The sequence below is a fragment of the Dasypus novemcinctus genome, chromosome 13 (genome assembly GCF_030445035.2).
Source record: "Dasypus novemcinctus isolate mDasNov1 chromosome 13, mDasNov1.1.hap2, whole genome shotgun sequence".
In the NCBI taxonomy this organism is placed as follows: Eukaryota; Metazoa; Chordata; class Mammalia; order Cingulata; family Dasypodidae; genus Dasypus; species Dasypus novemcinctus.
The window spans coordinates 58,387,405-58,401,177 of NC_080685.1; the positions used below are offsets into that span (position 1 = coordinate 58,387,405).

The following is a 13,773-nucleotide window of genomic DNA, read 5'->3' on the forward strand; positions in this document are numbered from 1 at the left end:
ATGAAATCTAATTTACCTATTTTTTCTTTTGCTGCTTGTGTTTTTGGTTACATCTAAGAATCTGTTTCCATATCCAGATAATTAAAATTTTACCTCATGTTGTCTTCTAAGACTTTTATGTTTTTAGTTGTTCAGCTGTTTTGAGTCAATTTTTGTATGTGGTGTGAGGTAGAGGTATACCTTCATTCTTTTGTGCATGGAAATTCACTTTTACCAGGTCAATTTTTTGAGACTATTATTTTTCCTTTGAATGGTCTTTGAACCCTGGTTGAAAATTGAATGGCCAGGGAAGTGGACGTGGCTTAACAGATACAGCATCTGTCTACCATATGGAGGGTCCAGGATTCGATCCCCAGGGCCTCCTGACCTGTGTGGTGAGCTGGCCCATGCACAGTGCTGCTGCGTGCAAGGAGTGCCGTGCCATGTAGGGGCGCCCTTGCATAGGGGTGTCCCACTCACAAGGAGTGTGCCCCGTAAGGAGAGCCGCCCCATGTGAAAAAAGCGCAGCCTGCCCAGGAGTGGTGCTGCACCCATGGGGAGCTGACATGGCAAGATGATGCAACAAAAAAGAAATGCAGTTTCCCACTTCTGCCGGATAATACAAGCAGATGACACAGAAGAACACACAGTGAATGGACACAGAGAGCAGACAGAAGGGGAGAGAAATAAAAAAAGTAAATCTTAAAAAAAAAAAATTGAATGGCCATATTTATGGGTTTATTTCTGGATTCTCAATTCTTTCCATTGGTCTTTAGGTCTAACCTTATGACAAAACCACACTGTTCTAATTATTGGAGCTTGGTAGTAAAATAAATCAGGAAGTGTGAGTCTTCTATGATTGTTTTGGGTATTTGGGGCATATTGCAGTTCCACATGGAATTGAGAATCAGCTTTTCCATTTCTGCCAGTAAGACTGGTGGAATTGTGATAAGGATTGCTTAAAAACTGTAAATTGCTTTGTGTAATATTGCCATTTTAGCAATATTAAGCCTTTCAATCCATGAATGTGAGGTGTTTCCCCACATATTTAGCTCTATTTAATTTCTTTCAGAAGTGCTTTGTAGTTTTCAGTGTAATCAAGTCTTTTACTTTCATGGTTAAACTTAGTCCTAGGTATTTTATTCCTTTGCATGCTATTTTTTAAAAATTTTTTAAATTTATTTTTAAAAGATATATAGGTCACACAAAATATTACATTAAAAATATAGGAGGTTCCTATATGCCCCACTCCATGCACCCCCCTTCTCCTATATCAACAGCTTCTTTCATTAGTGTGCTATATTCCTTGCTTTTTACATTTTTAAAATTTTTAATTAAAAAATTTTTTAAATTAAAGTTAATCGATCACAAGGAATGTTACATTAAAAAAACATAAAAAAAACAAAAAACATAAGAGGTTCCCATATAACCCACTCCCCACCCCCCACCACATCATTTTTATAAATTGTATTTTTTTGAAGATACATACATCACACAAAAAAAGTTACATTAAAAAATATAAGAGGTTCCTGTATAACCCCCCCACCCCACTCCTCCCATACCAACAACCTCCCTCATCATTGTGGCACACTCATTGCATTCAGTGAACACATTTTGGGGCACTGCTGCACTACACAGATTATACTTTACCCTGTAGTTTACACTCTCCCCCAGTACATTTAGTGAGTTAAGGCAGGGTATATAAAGTCCAGCATCTGACCCTGCAGTATCATTAAGGACAACTCAAAATCCCAAAAATTCTCCCGTATAACATCTCTTCTACCCTCTCTCTGCCCTCAGCAACTACTGTGGCCACTTTCTCCACCTCGATGCTAAAATTTCTTCTATTACTCGTCACAATAATTTTACAGTAGAATATCAGTAAGTCTACTCTATTCCATATTTTATTCCTCCATTCTGTGGACCGTGGGATGGCGATGTCCCCTCCACCTCTAGATCAAGAGGGGGCTTAGATTCCACATGGATGATGGATGCAATTCCTCTGCTTACAGTTGCAGGCACTCCTCATTCCCTGGTGTGATGGTTGACCATCTTCGCCTTCCTGTTAGCTGACCTGGGTAAGACCAATGAACCAGAGAGTAGGGAGATGCCACTCTGCTGATGCTCAGGGCCCCGCTGGCACATGGGCAGTCCAGGGATTCAAGTCTCCTGGGTATGGACTATGCCTAGCACCAACCACAGGCTCAGTAAAAGTGACAGAAGAGGCATGTGTAGAAAAGTCACATCTGAGTCCAGCTCCATCACACTCAGGAGCACAAATTCCAAAGTAGGGCTCTCTGACAAGGCACAGGAGCTCTGTGCTATTCATTGCTTTTGATGAATACATTTTGGAGCACTGCTACACAGCATGGATTATAGTTTACATTGTAGCTTACACTCTCTCCGAGTCCATTCAGTGGGTTATGGCAGGATATATAATGTACTGCATCTGTCCTGGCAACAGCATTCAGGACAGCTCCAAGTCCCAAAAGTGCCCCCATATCACACCCTCTTTTCCCTCTCGCTGCCTTCAGCAACTCCCGTGGCCACAGTTTTCACATCAATGATATAATTTCTTCCACTGCTAGAGTCACGATAATTCTATAGTAGAATACTAGTAAGTCCACTCTAATCCATATTTTATTCCTCCATCCTGAGGACCCTGGGATGGCGATGCCCACTCCACCTCTCATTTGAGAGGGGGCTTTGATCCCACATGGCTGCTGGATAGCACCCTCGTGCTTGCAGCTGTAGACTTGGTTCCTTGTGGTGGTTGTCAATCCTCACCTCCCTGTCAGCTAACCCAGATAAGTCCAACAACTGGAGAGGTGCTGTGACACTGCTGAGGCTCAGGGTCCAGCTGGCACATGGACAGCTCAGAGATTCAAGTCTCCTGGGCATATACCAACCATAGGTTCAATAAAAGAGACAGAAGAGGCATGAGTAGAGGTCAATCTGAGTCCAACTCCATCAAACTCAGGGGCACTGCTTCCAAAGTAGGTCCTACTGTCAAGTCTCCATACTCTGGAGCCATCTGCCATGACCGTAGGATTTGGGTGTTTCCATAGCCCTCAGAAGAACCACTACCTGGGGTTGTATTTACTTTGACTGTCTATGAGATCCTACTGAGACATGCAGAAGCGCAAACCTTCTGATGACCTCCTGACTCCTTTTGAAGTCTCTTAGCCATATAAACTCATTTGTCTTTACCATTTCCCCCTTTTATTCAAGGTCTTTTTCCAGCTGTATCACCAGTGGGTGCTTGGTAGTAATCCCTCAGTGCAGGGAGGCTCATCCCTGGAGTCATGTCCTATCCTGGGGGGAAGGTAATACATTTATATGCTGAGTTTTTCTTAGAGAGTGGCCACATTTGAGCAACATGGAGGCTCATAGCAGGTAACTCTTAGGCATCCTGCAACACTAGGCTAAGTTGAAATTCCAAGCACAACAGACTCATAAGCATAGACATTAGTAGCAAGGGCCCATCATTGGATCATCCTTCATCACTGGTCATTGCCCTTGCACTTGGGGGATTGTTGCTCTTCTAGTGGGGAACGTGGTAGAGCTCCCCAGGATGGGTATCCAGCATTCCCTTATTTGCTGTGTGAATCTCTCACCACTGTGTCAATATCCATTGAATGTCCAAACATATCTATATACCCTATGTGCATTCCCAGGGGAACTCCCTCCCATGCATCCCCTGTCAATGATACCCCACACCAGTGCTCCTCCCCTGCCATGATTGAAACCCTCTGTGATCCAAAACTTTTTAAAAAATGAAGCTTAATATATTGCCAAATTCAATTAAAAAGAAAATAAAATAGTCATGATAGGTTGAAACATTAGAAATAAAATACATAATAATTTAGAAAAAGTAAAATAAAGTAAAAAAAATTGGGGTATTAAAAAAATAGTGTTAAAATTTTTTTTTTCATGTTTTGCCTTTCATTACTGTAATAGGTGTTATCCTCTATGTACAGTGGCAAGGCAGTCTCTTCCATTTCTTCCTCAGTGTCTTACCTCTTTTTTTTTTTCTTTCCATTATGTCTTCAAAGAAGTTTTAGTAAAGTAACATACAGAATATAGGGGACTCCCATATACCCAATACCCTCCCCCTTCTCCCCTTTCCCCACCAATGATGTTTTTACATGTGGATGTTACATTGGCTACAACTTATGTACAACTATTGAAACATAGCTACTGAGTATGGTCAGTAGTTTACATTATGGTTTACATTTTAGACTGTACACTTTTATAAATTTTTGGTGAAATTTAACATGGCCTGTATCCATCATTGCAAGATCATGCAGAACACTTTCATTGTCCCCCTTTTCCATCTACTATATTCTTCTCTCCCCTCCTCAGCAACCACTAGGCTTCACTCCTTAAGGAAGAGGTTCATGGAGACTTGCAGCAATGCTGAGGGCTTGAAACACTAGTCTGTCCTCCCCTTTTATGAACTACCCATACTCTTGAGAGATACCCTCCCTATGTTTGAGAACATGTGGCCTCCCCAGGATGGGGGTACAATGCCTTCCCACTCATTGTATGGGTCTCCACACACTGATATAACACACTATGACAAGATGAGCACCCACAGACTCCCTAAAAGCCAGCCCCAGGTGCACCCTGTGCCAAATGCCCCATATCCAACACCCTAAACCAGTAACCCTTCCTTATTATATTGTCTAAAGAGTTTTCTCAACATTATGGTGTTGGAAAGACATAATGATCTCCTATGGATAAACAGGCTGTTTGCCTGGTAACGCTTGCAATGTAAGAAGTTTGGCAGTTGGGAAAGAACACTCAAGCAGGACAAAGCTGTCATGGGCTACAAGAATAATGAACATTTGTACTTCGTAGTTATATAGAACATCTAGATTTTGTACCCTGAGATAAGACTTTTTAGTTTCTTAGGATGGATGGGTAACTTGAGACAATAGTCGATTGAATTCTGTAGGTTATAGGTAATATTAATGTTTAACTACATGAAGCTGCTTGTTTGCATGTATGTTGGGGTATATATAGAAGCCCCTCTGAGGCAATAAATTTGTCTGATGAGTCTTCACTCACAGACCCCCTCATCCCAGCTCTCTCTCTTTCTTTCTCTCTTCTCTCTTTGTTTCCATCCCGATACCTTTTCAGCCTTAGTCTCCAGCATTATAATGCCTACTATTTTATTTATTTATTTATTTTAAAGACTTATTTATTTCTCTCCTTTCCCTCCTTCCCCCCCAGTTGTCTGTTCTCTGTGTGCACTCGCTGTGTGTTCTTCTGTGACCGCTTCTATCCTTATCAGCGGCACCGGTAAACTGTGTTTCTTTTTGTTGCATCATCTTGCTGCATCAGCTCTCGCTGTGTGCCCAGGGTCACTCCTGGGCAGGCTGCACTTCCTTTTGTGCTGGGCAGCTCTCCTTACGGGGTGCACTCCTTGAACGTGGGGCTCCCCTGCGTGGCAGGGCACTCCTTGTGTGCATTAGCACTGCACATGGGCCAGTGCCACACGGGTCTGGCAGGGCGCCAAACTCCTGAGCTGTCAGCCCTGCCTATAGTTTCTGGATTCTCCAGAGCCGTTAGGAACCCCACTATTTGAAGCAATATTTACTGTGGGATTTAGTGAAAAAAGAAAAAAAAAATTTTAAGTTTTTTCTTCATTGGTGTAACTTGCCTTTTTTCCCATCTTATTAATGTAAATTGATTTATATTTATATTTTATATAAACGGAATCATACTATATGTATGCTTTGTGTCTGGTTTTGTTCACTTAGCATAATGTTTTTTGTCTGATTAATATTTTGTAACATTGACATTTGTTTAATTTCAAAGAAAAACATTCTTGTGTGTGCAATTTTATGCATATTCATATTTCACATGCAGTTTTGTTATGCTATCCAGTTCCGTGTTACATTTTTTTAGCTTTCCTTTCAGTAATATACATGACCTTAGACTTTCCCTTTAAACCCCTTCTATACCTACATAATAGAGCTGCTAGTTACAAACATTATGTTGGGCTTTCACCTTTTCTATTCATTTCCAAAGATTAACACATTCTTTTTAACCAATTCTGCACAAGTTAACCCTCAGCTCTCTATTCTCTAATCATTCTGTTTTTTGGTCATCCATATTTAAATTATTAACTGCTTGTTAATAATTGCAAATGATGTTGAACATTTTTTCATGTGTTTTTTTAAGCCCTTTGTATTTCTTTGGACAAATGTCTGTTTAAGTCTCTTGCTCATTTTTAAATCAGGTCATTTTTCTTTTTATTGTTGAGTTGTAGCATCTCTTTATATATCATGGATATTATACCTTTATCAGATATGTGATTTTCAAATATTTTCTTTCATTGAGTGGCTGCGTTTTCACCCTTTTGACAGCATCCTTAGATGTGCAAAAGTGCTTAATTTTGAGTTGGTCCCATTTATCTTATTTTTTCTTCAGTTGCTCATATTTTGGGCAATGATCAGTATGCACATAAGTGTGTGTTCTGCCATTGTTGGTTGTTATGTATATGTCTTTTAGTTCAGTATTGTTCATGTCTTCTATTTCGATACGCTGTGAAGGTATTATTTCCATAATTAAAAGTGGTCTATTGAAGTATCAAGCTATTATTGTAGAACTGTCTATTTCTCTTTCCAGTTTTGTCACTGTCTGCTTATATATATTTGAGACTCTGTTATTAGACGTGTGTATGTTTATAATTGTTATAGCTTCTCCATGAATTTACCCTTTTATCACTGTGTCATTGGTTTCCTGTAATAGTTTTTTTTTTTAAGATTTATTTATTTCTCTCTGCTCATCTGCCACCGCGCCCTCCTTCCCCCTCCCATTGTCTGCTCTCTGTGTCCATTCGCTGTGTGTTCTTCTGTGTCTGCTTGCATTCTTCTCAGTGGCACGGGAATCTGTGTCTCTTTGTTGCGTCATCTTGCTGTATCAGCGGCGCCACTCCTGGGCAGGCTGCGCTTTTTTTGCATGGGGCAACTCTCCTTGCAGGGCACATTCCTTGCACGTGGGGCTCCCCTAAGCAGTGGACACCCCTGTGTGGCAGGGCACTCCTTGCGTGCATCAGCACTGCGCATGGGCCAGCTTACCACACAGGTCAGGAGGCCCTGGGTTTCATCCCTGGACCTCCCATAGAGTGGGCTTTATCAGTTGAGCCAAATCCACTTCCCTCCTGTAATAATTTTGATGTAAGGCCTATTTTATGTGATATTAATATAGCCGTCTGAGTTCTTTTTCTTGGTTATTTTTTGCATGGAATTTTTCTTTTCTCTCTCCTTCCCCTGTGACTTCAATGCATATGTTGATATTCTCAAGAAAGTATCTTATAGGTCTTTAGGCTATGTTCATTTCACTTTATTCCTTTTACTTCCTTCTCTTCAGACTGGATCATTTCAATAGTTCTTTTCTCAAGTTTATTGAATCTTTCTTTTTCTTGCTTATATTTGCTTTTGGACCCCTCCAGTAAAATTTCCATTTCTGTTATTGTACTTTTCAGCTCCAGAATTTCTGTTTGTTTCTTTTTTATAGTATTTGACACTATTGATATTCTTATTTTGTTCATGTATTGTTTTTCTGATTTCTTTTTATTCTTTGCCCATGTTTTTATTTTAGTATATTATTTTAATATACTTTTAAGGCTGTTTTAAAATCTTCATGTAGTATGTCCAGTGTCTTTGCTTCTCAGGGATGATTTGGTTCATGTATTATTATTTTTTTAAATACTTATTTTTATTTTATTTCTCTCCCCTTCCCCACCCCCCCAGTTGTCTGATTTCTGTGTCCATTCGCTGTTATGTTCTTCTGTGTCTCCTTGTATTCTTGTCAGTGGCACCAGGAATCTGTGTCTCTCTTTATTGTGTCATCTTGCTGCGTCAGCTCTCTGTGTGTGTGGCGCCACTCCTGGGCAGGCTGCACTTTTTTCGCACTGGGTGGCTCTCCTTACGGGTTGCACTCCTTGCGCATGGAGCTCCTCTGCATGGGGGACACACCTGCATGGCACGGCACTCCTTGCGCACATTAGCACTGCGCGTGGGCCACCTCACCACACAGGTCACCACACAAGGTCCGATGTGGTAGGTGGATGCTCTGTCCATTGAGCCAAATCCGCTTCTCTGGTTCATGTAATGGTCCATTCTTTGCTGTTTCTTTGTGTGATTTTTCTTTTTTTGTGTGAAATTTGGACATTTGAAAATGATAATATATAAATTCTGGAAATCATTTTCTCAACCTTTCCATGGTTTTTTGTTTTTTAATTGTTGATGGCTATTGTAGTTCATTTGTTTAGTCATTTTGCCTAGCTAATTTTTTGAAAATTAATTATGTTTGCAATGACTTTATTCCTTGTTATTTGTGGTCAATGAAATCCTTTAACATCTACTCAAAAAAAAAAAAAAGTTAGGAAGAGTTTAACTGAAAAAAAAAAACACATCTACTCAGCTGTGTTTTGGCAGAGATTTCAATGATTGCCAAGGGCTGAAAAGACATCATACCCCTAAATAAACAAATAAAAGCCACCTTTCCTAATCTTAGCACGTTGACTGCTGCAACTCTCCATCAATGCTTAGTTAGGCTTGCACTGAGCCTAGAGATCTCCCTGAGTTGAAAGCTTAGGTACCTTTTATGTCTTTTCTAAGCATTTGTCTTTCCCAAGGATTGCATCCTGGCGCAAGGATTGCATCCTGGCTTTTAAATAACCGTGTATACATGGGTTCTTTTGAACACCCTGATTTACTAAGGATACTGTCTCCAGCTTTTCCTTTCAGATCCCAGACACTCTATTGTACGTCTTAACTATAATTTTATGCCTTAGGTAATTACATTTTGATTGTTTCCTTACAGTGTTTTCAACAATGCCTGCCATTTTTCTACCCTGACTGATTTTCAAGATAGGTGAAACAAACAAATGCTTTGGATCAGTCTTTCAGGTATATACCAGCGAAGTTAGAATTAGACATACACACTAATTTACAAATTAGGTGTGCTCTATTCCATCTGCAATCAGGTACATCTGGTGCCGGTGCCATGTATGAATCAGTACTGCCATCTTCCGTACTGCTGCTGTACTAGGAATGGTTGGGGCAAGGGTGGATAAAGCAACACAAAGCTTTCATGCTGGGTTTTTTTTCTTAAGATTTTGTTTCTCCCCACCCCCCTCATTTGTACTTACTGTGTGCTGTGTCTTTAAGTGGTCCGGGACTGAACCCGGGACCTCCAATGTGGGAGGGAGGTACCTAATCACTGGAACTATCTCCATTTCCTGCTTTGTTGTGTCTCTCATTGTTTTTTCTTCTTGTGTCTTGTGTCATCTTGTTGCGTTAGCTTGCTGTGCCTGCCCATTGTGTCAGCTCACTGTCTTGCTCATTTTTTCTTTAGGAGGCACTGGGAACCTCTGTTCTCTGCCTAGTTGTATCTCATTATGTTTTTCTTCTTGTGTCTCTTATTGTGTCATCTTGTTGTATCAACTTGCTGTGCTTACCCATCACGCCAACTCTGTCTTCTTGAGGAGGCACTGGAACTAAACCACGGACTTCCCAGCGGTAGGTGGGAGTTCGGTTGCCTGAGCTACATCTGCTTCCCTTTTTTTGGTTCAGCATTTACTTGCCTTTTTTTGGTTCAGCATTTACTTGGTTGCTGTAAACTTTAGTCTGTTTTGCAGAGTTCTCTAAAGTTTGTTCTGAAAGTTTTTGCTAGTTTTTGTTTCTCTTCGAGGATGGGAGTTTGGTGTAGCTTATTCCATTATCTTGCTGACATCAGTCTCAGCCTGTTTTTATCTTTTAATGTAGCACCTAGAAAATTTAAAATTACACATGTGGTTATTAATATATTTCCAATGGATAGAACTGTTCTAGCATGCCACTGGTAACCTGGAAAGAGAATAGATAAAAGCTTCTGTTAGGTAAATACCTCTGATAAAATGTTCCATTGTAAAGCAAAAAGCCTGGTATGGAGACATTTGACCTAGGTTCATGTCCCAGGAAACCCAAGTCTTCTCAAGTCTTTATGCTGTTTTTTGTGCCTGGCATATTCTTTACAGCACCTATTCAAAATATTTTCCTTTATTATTTGAGAATCAGATTAAATATTGACTTCTTTTGCAAAGGCTCCTACCCCCTTGCTCCCACAGTATTATGTTTATTTTAAGTATCAATGTTTGCATATTTTTCTTCTGAGATCCTCATGGAAATGTTTTGTAATACAGTATAATAAATGATCACTGTTACTTGCTCTAAAACTATGTATAGTATGGTCTCTTTTAAACTAGTAAGGCATAAAAGATTTTATGAAGATAGACATCAAATCTGTTTAAAATAATATTTTTGACATTGCAGTGCATAAATTTTCAATATTCTAGGTAAATGAGTTATTACTGTAGTAGTCCTTACAAGGGTCATATAACATTTTTTTTAAAAAAGATTTATTTATTTATTTATTTAATTCCCCTCCCCCCGGTTGTCTGTTTTCTGTGTCTTTTTGCTGCGTCTTGTTTTCTTTTGTCCGCTTCTGTTGTCATCAGCGGCACGGGAAGTGTGGGCGGTGCCATTCCTGGGCAGGCTGCTCCCTCCTTCGCGCTGGGCGGCTCTCCTTATGGGTGCACTCCTTGCGCGTGGGTAGCACGGCCCTCCTTGCGCGCATCAGCACTGCGCATGGGCCAGCTCCACACGGGTCAAGGAGGCCCGGGGCTTGAACCGAGGACCTCCCATGTGGTAGACGGACGCCCTAACCACTGGGCCAAAGTCCGTTTCCCCATATAACATTTTTTCAAGGAGATTGTTGCAAGCTTGATTTCGTTGCATATCAGAGTTGTGCACGGAGTAAAAAACAAAGAATATCTTGTGTCATTTTCCTTAAGGATTTATCATTAGGGTCTCTTAAGTTTCAGTTAGAAAATAATTTACTACTAGTGTTGTTAGTATTATTAAGTAGGCAGATATTTCAGAAATAACATAACCTTCAGTCTTGGCTTATCACTATTTCAGGGTCAATGTTTGAGAAATTTAGAAGCCTTGAGTTGACTTACGTGGCTGAGTTTTAGTTCATATTTCATAGTTCTTTAAATCATTAGCTTTTAGGGCATAATTCTTTAGGTTTTATGATATTTAAAAATTTCAGACTTTTAATTAGCAAGAAAGTATTTTTTATTGTGTAAAGACTTTTTTAAAGTGAAGGGAAATGAATTGAATTGGCTCTTTTCATATATTTATCTTCAACTTATGAAACTTTAATGTCATTTTTGCCAGATCTTCAGAAGTACTTATCTTAAGCATGAGCAAAATTGAGAATTTGTAAGCCAATTTGTGATGATAGTTACCATGTTATTTGTTGGTAGAAAGATTCTTTTTTTGGAAGTCATAAACAAGTAGTGAGATCTAGTCTTAATATGTCTCCTTCCCATCCTTCTCATAGTAGTTGAATTAATTGAAGAAGTTTTTGTATTTATTTGCTTGTGAAATAGTATCTTGTTTATGAAACCATGATCTGATCACAGTATATAGAGACTATAGAGTTATTTTATTATTTTTTTCATTTAATAAACTATATTTAAAGAGGTTTTAGACTATAGAAAAGTTAAAATGAAAGTGTAAGGGATTCCCATATACCCTACCCCCTCCCATGTCTTCCCCTATTAATAATATTTACAAATGTGTGGTACATTTGTTATAATTGATGAATAAATATTAAAGCTTTGCTGTTAACCAAGGTCTGTAGTTTACATTGTGGTTTACACTTAATTCCAATGCCCTAAAAATATCCAATGTTCCACCTATTATTCCCTCCTCTTCCCCTCAGAACCTCTGGTAATTACTATCTTTTTAACATTATTGCATGTTTTTCTATTGCTACAATATTAATAAGTTTGCTTTGTCCGTGGTTTCATTCCCCTCTTTATGTTTGTACATTTCGCCAAACTTGAAATTTTTGGGATGGTGATGTCTATTCTGCTTCCATTTGAGAGGGGACTTAGATCTTATGTGCGGATGGATGGAACTGTTTTGTTTGGTTATAGATACTCTGTTTTTTGGAAATGGTGTTTGTCCATCATTATTTTGTTAGTTGTCCTGGGTGAATCCAATGATCTGGAGAGTAGGTATTGGCTGCAACTCTTCTGAGATTCAGGGCTCAACTGGCATATGAACTGACCAAAGATTGAAGTCTCTGAAATATATGTAATGGGTATAATACTAACCACAGGCTTAAATAAAAGGGGTAGAAGAGTCATGTGTAGGGAAATTATCAATGAATCTAACTCAGTTACATTAGGGAAATAGGGTGTCATATATTTCAAGGTAAGGCCCACTAACAGGGTGCTGATTTCAAGGGATCGTGTGCTTTTTTCAGGGACCTTTTGTGTTATCATGAATATTCATAAAGTATCATCATGGGACTGTCCAACATAATGACTTCCTCCAAGTAGATTGCAAAAGTTCCTGGTCAAAAAAACTTCTATTGTAGAACAACTCACCATCCATTTCCAGAGCAGCTCTGGTTGGTACCTATCTCCAATTGCCTATTTGTTTGGATCTGTTCCTTGTTTTAGCTTTTAACATTTTCCATCACTGTTGCTCCGGGTTGCATTCTGAATAATTTCTTCCAATCTGTATTTCCATTTGCTATTACTCTCTTCCGACGTGTTTATTCTGCTGTTTAATCCATTCATTGGTTTTTAAATTTGTTGTTTATATTTTTAATTTCTAAAGTATGTTTGATTCATTTTTAGATCTGCTCAGTTATTTAGTTTCTTGTTCCTTCTTGTATTTTCATGTTTGACTTGAACACATATATTCTTATTTTTCATCCTGTAACTGATAACTCTAGAATCTGTGGATTGCAAATTTGATTCCCTTGGCCCTTGTATTGTTGTTTGTCATTTATGTTGTCTAATTTCCTTGTGTGATTTATGAGTTTTGACTATGAAATTTCTTTTTTCTTGGAACTTTATCTGTTAGAATTCTTTAAGGTCTTACTTGATATTATGATCTTTCAGGGAGGAAGTATTCTGAGGACACAAACAAATTGGGATTGCTTTAAAATATTAATAAATTCACGTGTTGAGGTATTTCAGACCACATCGATAGATGAATTTAGATTGTCAACTTGACTTGAGGTTCAGTTCTCAGCAAAAAATTTGTTTTCCTGTCAGTATATCATGAAAGTAGAGACAGACATATTTCTTTACTTTTTCTCTTGTTGTGAGTTTCTATCTTGTACACTGATGATGTAGTACTATAAGTTTCCTATTTTATAGGTGGTATTCTGTTAGACTTCCTATCTTGGGCAGACCCTAGACTTTTTCTTTCATCCTCTATTCTTGTCTTGCTGTTAGGATGGAAACTTATGTTTTATAGGCTTTGGCAGAGATCCTTAAGTTTTTTGCAGATTCCATAGGATTCTTGTTTCTTTTTCATTTCTGTTCTTTTTTTGCTTCTGTAGATTTGAAACATTTGGCAGTAAGATAGAAACTTTTTTTTTTAAGTGTTTAATATTTTACCACCAGTTTAGTATCCTCAATTGTAGGATCCATTCAGGGACTCTGATTTCCCATACTGTCAGAAGTAGAAGGATCTGTACTACTGCATCATTAAGATAGTGTAATTAGTATGTATACACATAGTATCTTTATGTTCTACCTAATTTTTTTGGAATAAATTTTCTTCTATTCATATTACCTATGCCTCATTTAATAATTGTGTAATGTTTTGTGGTCGTGCCATAGTTTACATAGCTTTCCTTTGATTTTGATTTGCTTGCCTGGGCTTTCATCTTCTTGATTAAATAGTACTGCTTGGTACCCAT

The 13,773-nt window shown here is 38.7% G+C and overlaps 1 protein-coding gene across 1 annotated transcript in view; it reads left to right on the top strand.

Moving 5' to 3' along the window:
* LOC101439724 (sterol O-acyltransferase 1) overlaps positions 1–13,773 on the top strand; it is a 91,978-nt gene that overhangs the window by 21,054 nt on the left and 57,151 nt on the right. The window lies entirely within an intron of this gene.